Genomic DNA, 16,110 nt, shown 5'->3' on the forward strand with positions numbered 1-16,110 from the left:
ATATGAGTCGTCCAAAGATTATTTCACACGAGAAGATCATTTTAGAGTATCGGTCTAGCTTCTTTGAGGTAAGCATCTTGTCTAACTTTGTGGGGGGGACTACCCCTAAGGATTTGAGTCATTTGTGCTAATTGAATTATGTGAAGGTCGTGTACGCGAGGTGACGAGCACGTACTCAGGCTTATTTATAGAAATTTGACTTTTTAGGGCTCTTAGATTCTTATGTTCATTAAAAATGAAGTTGTCTTATCATGTTAAATCCTCCACTTACTAAATTCACCCTTACGTGTCTTATTTGGAGTTGATTGATTTATGTTCTATCCTTGTTGCCAATAAACTCTTATGTGCCTTAATTGAAGTTGTCGCCTCTTTTATTGACATGCTCTCTTTTTCGTAATTGCTTAACCTTAATTGAAGTTATTATTATCTTTTAATTAATTTCTTAACCTTAATTGAAGTTATTGTTATCATTTCCGTAATTGCTTAACCTTAATTGAAGTTATTGCTATCTTTTCCGTAACTGCATAACCTATATTGAAGTTATTGTTGTCTTTCTCGTAATTGCTTAATCTTAATTGAAGTTGTTGTTATCCCTTTCATTGTTGACTTATCCTTATTTGGAATCTTTTATTCATGCTATCTCTCATATTGTCGAGTTGTACTTATGTGGAATCATTGCTACACATTATCTCTCTCCTTGTTGAGCTATTCTTGTTGAAACCATTATTACTTGTGGTGTCTTTCATTGTGAGATCATTCTTTCGTTTCTTTGTGTTCTGTAGTTCTTATGTTGATTTACTTGTCATACTCTCCTATTATTGTTGTTGTTGCTATACTCGGTGTTGTTGAGCCAAGGGCTATGCGTGGTTGTGATATTGAAATTGTTTTGAGGAAAGGTTGTGGCATATGGGCACATTTGGTGAAAGACCTTATATTGTGTTGTTATGTTATTGGCATACGTGATATTGTTGAGAGGATCGTCGGGATGTTCACACGGTTATTGCTATTATTGATATTAGCACATGCGGCGTGACAAGGCGGGCTATATATGTGGGTTTGTGCATGTGGCGAGACAAGGTGAGAATATTATTATTCACGTGCGGCAAGACAAGATGGGCATTTACTTTATTGTTGCGCACATGGCGAGACAAGGTGGACTATCTCGGGGAATGATTTGTTATGACCTATGATGGTCTGGGGGCATTATTACCGATGATATTTGTGTAATGGTGTGTATACCTTGTGTGAGCCATGCATTGTACGTTTTGTGGTGATTGGTTCCTATGTGCCATTCGTTGTCTCTACTCTTACTTGTTGACTTGAGTTGTGATAGGACGCTTGCACAAACATCCACGTAATTAATCACCCATTTCTATTTATGAAGATGAATCCTGATGATATTGACCATTTATTTGTACTCTCGTGTACTTGCCTTTTATGTGAGAGTTATGTTGTTGGCACATGAATTATCCATGCAGCCATAAGTCATTGTTATTGTTGGCATGTGAGTTGCCCGTGCGGATATGAGATATTGTCACTCCCTTGGCATGTGAGTCGTCCATGTGGTTGCGAATTGTAATGTGGGCACAAGATGCCAAGAAATTAGGGTTCATGAGTTGGGACCCGTGAAATGTGACTATGAGGTGAAGTACCTCGGAAAAATCCTTGAACAAATCTTGTGTGGAAGCAGTTGCTCTTATTGAGTTGTTAGTTGTTTTCTTTACTTGGTTTCACCAGACTTAAACTATATTCAGCTTACTGCACGGCATTATTACCTGTTTGTTCCATGTTGCCAATTGTTGCTCTTAGTTTCCTATTACAAGCATTGTTTGTTATTGTTATTATGCTTAGCTTTATGTTGATATTGTTACTTGTTAGTTTCACGTTTATACTTGTGCAGGTTATTATGTCTAGTAGATGTCTCGACTGTTCCTTGTCACTACTCCACCGAGGTTAGTCTTTATACTTACTAGGTACCGCTGTGATATACTCATACTGCGGTTTCTATATATTTTTGTGCAGATTCAGGTACTTCGGAGTTGGTTGATCGCTAGCTAGTTGTTCGGGTTCTGCTGTGGAGACTCAAGGTATACCTTATGTCACGTTCACGGGCCTCAGAGTCACCTTCTGATATTGTACTCATACTGTCTATTTCTATTCGGAACAGTTGTACTTAAAAGAGTTTTTTTAGTAAAGTCAGTAGAGCTTATGACTTGTGCTACCGGTTTTGGGATTGTTGGCTTTGTATTAACAAAACTCTATTTCACATTTAATAGATGTTGGTTGATTTTGCTATTAATTCAGTAAGTATTAGGCTTACCTAGTCTCTAGGACTAGGTGTCATCATAACATCCTACGGAGGAAAATTTGGGGTTGCGACACTCTCCATCGAATGATGTTGGCCTAGCTGCCTGGATCAATTAACACATGCATAAATCGAGATGTATTAATAAGTACAGATATTACTAGTCCATCATTGTGAGGTTGAATGAAGCCCTCAACGTCCTCATTGTTAAACAAGTGGATCCCTCCAGAACATAGTCTCGAGTTCGTTTTTCTCGTGATAGAAACTTTGGTGCGTTTTATCATTGACCCTTGTGGAACATCTACTCCTCTGATTATCATGTTAACCACATGTTAAGGTTCTTCCTGCTCGATTTGTCTGTTGGCGTCCCTATTTTTGAAATGGTTTTTGGCTCGCACACTTAGGAATTCCTGAAGATGCCCATTGTTGAATAGACGAGCCACTTTTTCCCTTAACTATCTACAATCCTCTGTTTTGTGACCATGAATAATGTGATATTTACATATCAAATTGTGATATCTCTGTGTAGGATCGGACTAGATGGCCTTGGCCATTTGGTCTCCTTGATGTGATCGATGGCTGATAGTCTCGGGGTATCTCTGACCCCGGGTGATCTGTCGTTTCTATTTACCAAACCTCGGTTGCTTGGACCCTGGTCACTTCTCCAATCATTTCTACTCAGGTAAAGATTGGGCCTGTTTCCCCTTCTATTTGAGTTGTATGACTAGTATCGATCTCTAGGTGGACTTGACTCCTAATCCTCAATTATTTTAGACTTGTCATTTACTCTTAGACTTGTCATTTACTCTATTGGGATAAACCAACCCCGAGGGAGCTCCTAGTTGGTGGTCAGCGACTCTGATCTTTGACAGGTACCTGTTATGGACATCAGCCCAAGTAACCGCAGGGTAGTCTACCAAGTTCTGCTTCAACTATTGAGACGCAACCGAACTTTGAGGGTTGGGTCCCTGAGTGAATGCCTGAGCAGCCCAATCTTCTGCAACCGGGGACAGGCCATCCGTTCCATCTAGAATCTCGACACGAATTCCCTAAGCATCTTATTTTCCTTTTGCTTGAATTTAAACAGGTTCAATTTCCTTGTCTCAACTTTGATAGCGTCGGCATGGCATTTAATGAATGCATCTGCAAGCATAACAAACAAATTAATAGAATTTGGAGGTAATTTATGGTACCATATAATTACTCCCTTGAATAAAGTTTTCCCAAATTTCTTCAGCAATACCGACTCAATCTTGTCATCTTCGAGGTCGTTGCCTTTTATTGCGCACATGTAGGAGGTCTCATGCTCGTTTGGATCTGTGGTCCCATTGTATTTGGGAATATCAGGCATGCAGAACATTTTCAGAATTGGTTTTGGTGTCGCACTCGGGGGAAAGGGTTTCTAAATGAACATTTTGGAATCTGGCCCCTTCAATATTGGGGGTGTTCCCAAAATCTGATCGACACTCGAATTGTAAGTTCAACCTTCTTGTTGTTCGTCTCTATTTTCTTCTCGCCAGATTCCACCCGTTTTGTCAGTGCTTCGAGCATTTTTATCACCTAGGAAGTTTTATCGGGTCCGGATCCATCGGGTTCTGCGATAATTTGTTGCTTCCTCCGAGTATCATCTCTAACCCATTCAGGTTCGACCGCGTTGTGTTCGTGATTTTTACTCTGCAGTTATGCTATTGGAACTTGCTAAGCTTGTAACATCTCAAAAATCAAACGTAAGCTAACTCCACCACCTCCCCCCTCGGGTGCCTCGCGAACCGATGGTCGGGGTTCCCCGTGAATGTCGTTTTCGGGATCAGTCGGTAGGTTTATATTGATAGTAACCTGTGAATTGGCGTCAACTGGGTTAGCGATTGGAATACCATTAGGATCGACAGAGGGCACGTCGTTGCTTGGAACCATGTTATTATTTTCATCGTTGTGGCCTGACTCGGCGTCAACAGCAGATTGAGAATTTGACATATTGAATAATCCTGAAGTCAAACTTCAAAGAGCAAGTGTAAAATAGGGTGTGTAATAAAGATTTATATTAAATTATCACTATTATCCTTTTTCCCATGGTGGGCGCCAAATTTTTTACCCTTAAAATGAGTAACAATTAAATTTGTACGCGATTTAAAAAATACATTGTTTGATATAACATGAATGGTCAAAGAACGAAAATTCATTAAATTACAGGAAAACAAAACAATTAAACCAAATGTTACGAAGTGATTAAGCATGACATTAGGTTGAATGCCAATAACCGGTCCCGATCAAGCCCTCGGACTAGAGCTCGGAAGTGATTGAATGGATGAACAACTTGAAGAACACTTAAGCAATTGCTAAAAGACAAATGTAAACTTTTTCGCTTTGATATACGTGGAAACAGTGACCCAAAAAATGAAAAGATTCTCCCTTTTATATACTAGGGGCCTAGTACAGGTCAAAATGAGGTAAAAATCCTTTTTCTTCCTTTTTTCCCAATAAAACACGATCCATAGTTAATAACGGGCGTGATCCGTGCCATAATATCTGGATAATGTAGGATATTTTGGCTCCTCGTTCCTCCTCTTTAACCTCGATTCTTTGTTTCAATCGAGCTTGATTTTTCCCATGTTTGGTGTCACGACCCGGAATTCCCACCGTCGGAACCGTGATGGCGCCTAATATTTCACTTGCTAGGCAAGCCAAATTTAGAACAATTTACTTCTTTTAACAGTTTTAAATGGTGACATTAATAAAGAACTGAAATAACTGAAATAACTGAAATATTCTAATTATAAATGCGGAAGCTAAACCAGCCAAATATCTATTACAAATCCCTGAACCTGGTGTCACAAGTGCACGAGCTACTAGAATAGTACATACAACGGTCTGAAATAACATAAAGTTGTCTGAAAGGAGGTTACACATCTAAGTAAAAACAAGAATGGGACTTCAAGAGCTGCGGGCGCTAAACAGATGTACCTCAAGTCTCCATAGGTTATCTAATCTGAGCTCCCTAGTAGCCGCCGCTGGGACCAACTCTGAAACATGCACAATGTGCAGAGTGTAGTATCAGTACAATCGACCCCATATACTGGTAAGTGCCGAGCCTAACCTCGACAAAGTAGTGACGAGGCTAAGGCGGGTCACCTACACTATAACTTGTACGCAGTTTATATAATAATAGCAGAATAGTAGAAATACTGAACAGAATTAAACAGTCAATTGAAATTGATAACTATAGCCTCAAGAATAAACCACGTTGTCCAGATTTACCAATCTTTAACAATTCAAATAACAATACCGGAAAATCAACACAACTCAAGAAATGGAAACATAAAGGTTGTTGCGGCGCGCAACCCAATCCCACCAGACAACACAAATCCTCCCTTATTCCACCGAAATAGTATCAATAACAGAGATAATATATGTAAATATGTTGCGGCGTGCAACCCGATCCCACCATATATCAATATAGTATCATAAATCACCCTGATTTTACCATATAAGTCCACCCTTATTCCACCTGTTGCGGCGTATAACCCGACCCCACCATAATTCACCCTTACTCCACCATAACAATTCACCCTTATTACACCTGCTGCGGCGTGCAACTCAATCCCATCATATCAGTACCAAATACTCAAAGCATAATCAATTCAATAGTTCTACCACAAGGCCTTTACAGTCAATAAATACCAAACTGAACCCAAAGGAAACTTGTACAGTAAATAAATCTACACGAGTAATACAAAACAGCGAGACCAATCCAGCAATCGACAATTAGTAGGTGCAAGTAAGTCAACTTAAACAAATAGCAGGGAGTCATGAAACTATGGAAGAACTAACTCGTGAACAAGAGAAGATATTGAACAACAAGTAGCATTTAAACATGGAAAGCATATAATGCATGTAACAGTTAAGATATGAAAGGAAATAATAAAGGAAAAGCAGTAAATCAGGAAAAACAGATAATTCAATGGCGTATAAGCATTCGTCACCTCGCATATACGCCGCTCACATGAGAATCACATAGCACATAGTCTAAGGGTTCCCAATTCCCTCAAGTCATGGTTAGACACAACACTTACCTCACTGCGAAGTCAATTCAAAGCTCTACCAGGGCCTTTTCCCTAGAATTCACCTCCAAACCACTCATATCTACCCACAATTAACTCAATAACATCAAATATTGCTAAAGGAATCAACTACAATCATAAATCTAGATTTCCCAAACTTTTCCCAAAAAAATCAAAAAACAACCCTAGGCTCGCTTGGTCAAAATCTGAGGTTCGGACCAAAATCCATTTACCCATTCACCTCCGAGCCCGATTACGTAATTTGTTTCAAAAATCCGACCTCAATTTGAGGTCTAAATTCCAATTATACAAAAATCCCTAATTCTACCCAAACCTTCAATTTCCACCATGAAAATCCTAGATTTTAGGTTGAAAATTTGTGAAATATAATGGGTAATTGAAAGAAAGTAGGTTAGAATCACTTACCAACAATTTGGGGAAGAAAATATCTTGGAAGAATCGTCTCTAGGCTTTCTAACTTTTGAAAATTTGAAAGAATGGCCATCATCGCGTTAGCGTGAATACTGTCGCGTTCGCGAAGAGCAGGGCCTAAGTGGCCTACGTGATTGCAATTAACTGTACGCGTTCGCGAAGGTCTATCCGCCTAACCTCCGCGTTCGCGAGACTGGGCTTGCATTCGCGTAGAGTTACCTCAACTCCCCTACCCAGCCTAGCTAAAGCTACGCGTTCGCGTGTGACGGGTTGCATTCGCATAGATCAATCCCCCCAGTGCTCTGCGTTCGCGACCATGGTCCCGCGTTCACGTAGTGTAAAATCCTCCCCCAGCCCAGATCCCCTTCGCGATCGTGAGAATGGCTTTGCGATCGCGAAACACAACACACCAGAACACCAGTTGCAGCAAAAATACCAGAATTTTCTAAGTTCAAAACACCTGTAGCATATCCGAAACTCACTCGAGCTCTCGGGGCTCCAAACCAAACATGCACACAAGTCCTAAAACATCATACGAACTTGCTTGCGCGATCAAATCGCCAAAATAATACCTAGAACTACCAATTGAACACCAAATCTAATGAAATTTTCAAGAAAACTTTAAAACTTCTATTTTCACAATCGGACGTCCGAATCACGTCAAACTAACTCCGTTTCTCATCAAATTTTACAGGCAAGTCATAAATATTATAATGGACCTGTACCGGGCTCTAGAACCAAAATACGGATCCAATATCAACAAGACCAACCATGAATCAATCTTTAAAACCATTAAAATTTTAGACTTTCAATTTTCAACAAAAATTCATATCTCGAGCTACAGACCTCGGAATTCGATTCCGGGCATACGCTCATGTCCCAAATTACGATACGTACCCACCGAGACCGTCGAAACATGAATTCGGGTATGTTTTCTTAAAACATTGACCAAAGTCAACTCGATTTAACTTTTAAGCAAAAATTCTTATTTTATCATTTTTTAACATATAAGCCTTCCGGAAAAATGCCCGGACCACGCATGCAAATCGAGAATTTAAGGCTTCGAAACACAAAATTTAGTTCTAACACATGAGATGACCTATCGTGTCATCACATTTGGCCATGCCCGATTTCCGACGTATCATTCGTACCCCCCGGGCTCCGATTTGTGGGCACCCTCGGCCTTACCCGAGCCAGTGTCGAGTCACGATGCCCCTCGTTTCTTCATCGAGGAATCAGGGGTAACTTTATTCCCGATTTTACCTGTACACAAACTTACACATCAATGTTCAACATTTTATATATATTGCAAAAGATTTATTTTTACCTACTAATTACGAGTACAATATAATTTTTGGACAAAAAAATTCAATTAAACGCCTTTAGAACTATGTAGCTCCGTTTATAGGAGAAAGCAATGTGAAATCTATCAATACAGAAGAAGGAAACAATCAAGAATTTTCCACAAGTAAGAGAACACTTCAGTAAAGTGAACAGCTTCCAATCTGGTCATTTGTACAATTCGAACTTAAGACTACTTGGAGTTCTACTAGTTCAGTTCCCTGTGCATTTTGGACCATACCTTTGTATATTAGGACCACAAACAGTGCACAAAATTAAAGTCATGAGACAAGGAAATATGGCAATGCTTATTGACATTACGCTGCAGTTTATTATGGTAGAATCATATGAAAATCATGCTATTGTAAATAACTCTTTTCTTGAAAAGCTTCACTTTCTTTATGCTGCATGTACTTCCCATAATTAGGCTGGTCGGTAATAAATAGCGACCGAAATCAGTCGTAATTTCCGACCGATTTCGATCGGTCAATAAAATTTTACAAGCGACCAAAAAAAAATCTGCCGAAAAAATCGACCGAAGTCGAATGAGGTAAAATGCAACAACAATAACAACAACAACAACCCAGTATAATCTCACTAGTGAGGTCTGGGGAGAGTAGTGTGTACGCAGACCTTACCCCTTCCCTGGGGTAAAGAGAGATTGTTTCCGATAGACCCTCAGCCTCCCTCCCTCCAAGAACTCCCCACCTTGCTCTTGGGGTAAAATATAGGATATATAAATGTGATTTGGAGGTCCTATATATATTATGGTTTGGGAAAGTTTTCTAAAACCAATAAACCATCACTTAGGGATTTGACTCTTGACATTATTTTTCCATAAGGTTCAATTGTAAGTTTCCTCTAAAATTTGAATTACATCACTGTGAAGTTTCTTTAAATATATGTTATGAAACCATTTTTAGGAAGATAAATACTGTTATTCAGTAATTTCCGTGCATCTTTACGTGTTTTTCTTTTTCTGATAGTTTTGACTACCAGTTGAAATTAACTAAATGTATAGGAACAATTAATTTCTTGAGTGAACTGTTAGATTATGAAGTTTGAAAATTAGTTTCTTTTTTTTTTTTTCTTTAACACGGTTCCTGTGGAAAAAAATCAACCTGTGGAAATTTTATAGATTTTTTTAGTGATCCAGATTACTTCAAGTCTTTTTCTTGTTTTTCCCTTTTTGACGTACTAAAAATCTATGACGTGCAATCACATATAATTAACACATAAGAATTTGTTTCCTCTAATTAATGGAACTTTTAATCAGCTTTATATTAGTTCTGTTTTCTCTACCATGATTTTCCTGTACATAAATTCCATGACTGCCAAAAATCATGACTAGGTAACTTCTTGTTTTTTTATTATTATTCAAGATCGGAACTGCAGTTCAATGGTTGCGACAGAACTCTATATGAAAAAAACGTATCTCATAAAAAAACGGGGAATATACTCTATATAGGGCAGTCCGGTGCACAAAGTATTCCGTGTTCATGCAGGATTGGGAGAAGGGTCACGCAACCTACCCTGATGCAAGCAACTGTTGATTCTACGGCTGAAACCCATGACCTGCCGATCACGCGTAGACAGTTTTACCGTTGCTCAAGAATCCCTTTCTGAGAACAGAACTCTATATGAAAAAAACTTATCTCATTAAAAAAATGGGGAATAGTACTCTATATGGGGCATCACGATGCACGAATTATCCCGTGTTCATGCAGGATTGGCTGAAGGGCCGCACACCTAGGGGTGTGATACGCAACCTACCTGATGCAAGCAATCGTTAATTTTATGGCGGGAACCCATAACCTGCGAAACAACTTTACCGTTGCTACAAAGATCATTTTCGGGGAACGGAACTCTATATGAAAAAAAACTTATCTCATAAAACAAACAGTGCCTAAGACTTTTCAACCTTAAAGAAGAAAAGAATGCTTTATACTATTAAAAAGGGGAGGAAAAAAAGTAACATATCATTAAAGAGACGAAAAAAAGGAAGTACGGAAGAAATAATGGTAGCCTACATTACTAGGTTTCTTCATTTTCACATAGTAGAATGAAATAAAATGTAAGGAAGAGAGTTAAAGCTTAATAAATTTGATCAATTATTGAATTCCCCTATGAGGAATATATACTGAATTTTCAGAAACAACCTAGAAGACATCTTTCAATAAATTGTCCCATATCGCTATTTTTTGGGCGCGCACTAAATAACCTGCGTACTATGTAGTAGCTCGTAAATTATACAGGAGATATAAATTACTAGGCAAGCCTGATGCGACGAACTCTGGCTGGGAAAATTGCTGGTGAAAGAAATCGATCACAAATTTCTCGTGTGGCAAACTACTTATCCAACCAACTCAGTCAACACTTTCGGGTACTACGATCGATATTGTTACTATGAATCTAAAAGTTTCACAACAGAACTATACTGCTATTAGTAAAGTCTTTCTTTTCAATTTTCCATCTTGTCCTTGTTTATTTAAAGGAATTGATACATTTTCTCTGAACCTAAAGAAAGGAAAGAATAACATCTTAATTGACCAATTATCAAAACAGATTAGTTGCTTTCATAAAATGACAATGACTGATTACCATAATTAATATCACAACTTTATTTATCAAAAGGCATATCTTTATTGATTAACCAAAATTATGCTAAGAACGATATTTTGGCGCATTGTGCCAACTTTATGTTTAATATTCTTTTTCTTTGTTCTAGTTTACCTAGAAATTAACCTTTACCGGCTTATTTTTTTGTAGTCTAGCTAGCTCTAGGGTTTTGTATTTCTGCATGCATAGTTTCTATATTAGTGCTACTTAAGACTAATTATGTCAAACTAATATTCAACAAACTTAGCCATTGATAACCACACAAAAAAATTATCTAGTAGACTATTGAGTTTTGAGTTTAAGTTCTATTTATTGACAGTATAAAAAACTATACACGATTAGATAACAGATGCGGAATCAAGATTTAAAAGTGGCGGGCATTATATCAAATACAAATTTTAACAAATGCTGAAATGAGAATCGAACCCAGGCATCACAAAAATTAATTTGTGGCCCCCAAATTAATCAATGCAACTGCCTAAACTTTGAGTCTTAGGGTACAATCAATATAAATACCGATCATTTAAGATATATATATATATATATATATATACCCGAGGGGCCAATGACTCCCTACCCTAAAGATAGGTCCGCCTCTTATTAGATTACCTAACATGTAAATTCTGTGAGAAGCATTAATAGATACGCGATAAAAATGGTAAGTAACATGCTATAATGCATTACGAAACTATAATACTTTTAGTATAAAAATTATATCATTGCAATGTCAATCTACATATATAACATAATTAAAGCATGCATCATTTCCCAATTTAGGATGCCTGTAATACACTGAATGTAATGGTTTCCCATTTTAATTAAAGCTTAATCACAATTAGGATAAGGTTTAGGATTAAGAGGTTAGGAGATAAGAATGAAAAGTCTTTGTACCAACACGTACAATTAGTTCAAAGGAGAATATAATTAGTCAATTTCATTGAATTCATTGTTGAAGGAATAGTGAAGAATTAGAAAGGAGTATAAGAATTAAGGTTAGAACGTTTCTTCAAAAAGTGTCTCCTTTGAAATTTTGGAATTTAGCCTCTTTTTACTTTCTCTTTGTCTTTTTTCCTTTTCATTCTCTTCACTTCTTGCCTTCTTGGTGTTATATATAAAGATTGATATCAAGTACTTAGGAAGGTGAATATACAATATAGTTAAAAGTACTTTTATCAAATGTCTTTGTCAAATTCACATAGCTTTAATTTCTTTCAATGGTAATGTGCTAAAGTGTTTCTCCAAACCTAACACTTAACATCTGCTTGGCTTTTGCATCTTGGATTACAAGAAAATTGTAATTACAACAACAAACAACAACAACCACAACTAAATTCTACAAGTGAGGTTTGTAGAGAGCACATAGTGTGTACGCATCTTACTCCTACTTTGAAAAGGTAGAGAACTTGTTTCTGATAGACAGGGAAAAAAAGTTTAATTGTTAAACAAAATATTGTAGGAAGGGAAATTTATATAATATTTATAGATATAGCGCCCATTGTCCACTTTTCGGCCCTGAAGTTTCAAATTCCACAAATGAAACTTCAAGACGGTGGCTATTTTTCAATTACGGGTGCTAAAAAGTGACTGTGAATTTTACCCCTAATATTCAGCTTAAGTGTTGACGTTGCAATTGGAGAAGCTTCAAAATTATATTGGCCCATAAGTTAATGGGCTTGAGATTGCAAATCTAGCTTCCAGAAGTCCATAACTACATCTTTACACAAATAGTCAGTTTCACTATTTACTTTTTCTAGCCTGTGTATTTAAATTATAAAAGATTATACATTGACTATACATATATTATACATTTTCTTACTATTTTTAATTTAAGTAATTTAGTGGGATGCTATTTTGGTTAATTTTTCGTCGTTTAACTCAAGATAGTAGTAGACTAGTAATAATGTAGTATATAGGTTTTCCAAAAGACAAGTGATGACAAGAGTTATATTTGGAAAAATTAACAATTTTGGAATTTTATTCTCTTCTTCTTTTTCGGTCTTGTTTATTCAATGAACATATATGTAATATATTGTATGATAGAAAAACTAAGGTATCATCATTCCATATGCCATGAATCAAGAACACAAATCCAGAATTCCAAATCACATGCTAAGTGCGACAAAGAATAACTCACATGTTGTTTCAATCTAGTTTCAAAAACTAATTCTTTCACCAAAAATCAATAAAACTACATTTTCTTATTTACAAAAATGAAAAATGTCAGTGACTTTGGCAATGATTATTCAAGAACTTTAAATAAGTATCATGTGCCTGAAGAAATTAAAAAACGTCATGAAACGAATCTATCTTTCAATTTGAAAATTCTTATCATCATCAAAGTAGAAATTCTCCCCAACCTTGTGGATTCCACTACTTTACAATTTTTCTTTTCTTTATTCAACATATTAAAAATTAAGGAAAATGTAATAAGAAAAACCTTTTTATTTGTCTAATTAAAAAAATAATTCAAGCTCTGGAAACTTACATCATATCAAATGTAAAATAAAATACTTTAAAAGAACAAACAGACAGCAATATGGATTGATTACCCTAGCTACTTGAAATTGATGTGCACTCAAGAGAGGTATTAGGTAATCAATTTAATTAACAACTACCATATCTATATAAAGAAAATATTATTAACGACTATAGCATAGCTTCAAGGGAGCAAATAGAGTGGCTTACCTACTAGCAAAGAAGGGGTTAAGACTTAAGATGCATAATGATAGTAATATTAATCTATTGTACTTAGCAGTTCTTTTTCAGGTGTGGAGGTCGAGAATTAGAGTCGACGGTTGACAGGCATATAGAGAGTTTTTCCTAGTCTTGCAGTAGTATTTAGTACTATTCTTATATTTTCTTACTTTTAGATCTTTATTTCTATGTGTTGTGTCGTTCGTTTCTGGTACCTTATTACCTTATGGTTGTTATTTTTTTTTGCTTTTTCTCACTGTCTCTTGAGCCGAAAATCTATGGAAAACAGTCTCTTTACCTTCACAAGATAAGGATAAGGTTTGCATATATATTATCCTCCCGGACCCCACTTATGAAACTATACTAAGTTTGTTATTGTTATTATTGTTATACTTAGAAATTCTTCCTTTTTTTCGTTAGACTCACTAGAGACAGATAAATTAGGAACTATTTTTACTAGACGGACTATGAATAATACCTTTTTGGAAGAACCAAGTGCATCACTCATTCGCATAATGTATTTAGATTAATCTTTTGCTCTAATTGTTAAGTCATTAAACAATTGGATGGATCCTCCTAATTATAGTTACTTTAGGTTGAGTAGTAGACTGATAAGACCCACCGTTCTAACAAGTTTTCACTTAAATAATGCATTACTAAAAAATAAGATTTAGCGACAGACAAATTCTGTAGTTAAACAAAGATATTTATAACGACGAAAATGAGTAATTTAACGACAGATTAGAAGTTCCTAACTAATTCTAGTAATTTTTTGTATTGATGGTTGAGCTACTAGTCGTTTTCCAATTCATAAGCTCACTTGAAATGAAAACACATGTTATTGTCAATCTAATCAATCATATTTGGAATTAGTATTATGTTATCATGTTCAAGGATCAAAACAAATGGATCTATTAATTTCAAACCAAGGAGTTATAACCCAATACCTTATCCTTTTCTAAGGTCACATGCATAGTTCTCACCTTTATTTATATCCAAAGTTGGATTAAAAACAAAGCATCCATTTCTTCTCCACTATACCCTATTGCTCAAAATAGAAACCATGTCCCTTTTGTTAAGAATAAAATTCTCTCTATACTCTACTTCTTTCCCACTCCCAATAATTGATTCTCATTCTTTCTACTTTAATTCATTTCCATTATTTCACATCCTTCTTTTTTCCTTTTCATTATCTTTTGGGGGTGACTTCTTTTTTCTTTTGTCTTTTTAAGTTGGAGGCAAAAGAGAGGAGTTTAGACTATAGGATTAGGGTGTTGTCTACTTTCTTGTCACTATTGTAATGGACTTAAAAGCAATAGTATACATCCTTCCAACTCTTAAATTTGGAATTAAGACTTGCATGAAATTTAAATAAATATATATATGCATTTTTTTCAGCAACGGTATTGGAAACTACTAGCTCGACTAATTTGGACGTGCATTAGTTACGCCCTCTAAGAGGTGTAAAATACTCGCTCCTTATGAGAAGTTTCTCCGTTCTCAAAGTTCAAACACGAAGGAATATATCTCAACTATTTCATCATACCGCTTGATTGTAACAAATTATGCATTAAAAATACTACTTATAGAGCTTCATTTCAATTATAGATATTCGGGAGAAGGTAGGCATATCTCTCATGGACGACAAGATGCGGGAAGCTAGGCTTAGATGGTTGAGGCATGTGCAGAGGAGGAGCCTAGATGTCCCGCTTAGGAGGTGTGAACGATTGGCTTTGACAGGTAAGAGGAGAGCCAGAGGGTGGCCTAAGAAATATTGGAGCGAGGTGATCAGGCAGGAAATGGCGCAGCTTCAGATTTCTGACATGGCCCTGGATAGGGAGGTATAGAGGTCGAGCATTAGGGTTGTAGGTTAGGGGGTAGTTAAGCGTTTTTCTTCGTTGTTCTGGCTAGTCTGATAGTGTTTTATGTAGGACTGCTAGCGGTTATTGTTGTCGCACCTCCTTTTTCCGCGCCCGGGGGGGCGCGAGGGGAGTTTTTTCCAATTAAAGGACAATCGAAACGGGATTCGTTTATTTATTTCAGAGTCGCCACTTGGGAGATTTAGGGTGTCCCAAGTCACCAATTTTAATCCCGAATCGAGGAAAATAATGACTCTATATTACAGTCCGCGTACCAGAAATCTAGATAAGGAATTCTGTTAACCCGGGAGAAGGTGTTAGGCATTCCCGAGTTCCATGGTTCTAGCACGGTCGCTCAACTGTTATATTTGGCTTGATTATCTGATTTTATGCAAGTATGAACTTATGTGCAAATTTATCTTTTAACCGCTTTACTATTATTGTTTTTAGGAATGTGAACATCGCTTAAAATATATCTTTGGACTGTGTCACATGAAATGCACCCACAATCCGAAACATATTTTATTTGATGTTTTAGGATTTGGATTTGGGTCGCATGAAATGCACACCCGAGTTTAAGAAAATTAAATTATTAAAGGTGCGCCTAAAGCAACTAGCGGATTATTATTTTGCGGAGGCCGTGAAATTCGCTAAACGACCCTCCTGAATTCTAAGCAATTTTAAACAAGTATTTACTGAGGGCCCCACGATTTGTGTTGTTATTCGGCGAGGCTCATCTCATGCTTATTTTTAAAAGGAATTTGCAACGTCATGGAAATGCATCTCATACCACGTCACAGTC

Source organism: Nicotiana sylvestris, chromosome 10 (genome assembly GCF_000393655.2).
Source record: "Nicotiana sylvestris chromosome 10, ASM39365v2, whole genome shotgun sequence".
NCBI classification, from domain to species: domain Eukaryota; kingdom Viridiplantae; phylum Streptophyta; class Magnoliopsida; order Solanales; family Solanaceae; genus Nicotiana; species Nicotiana sylvestris.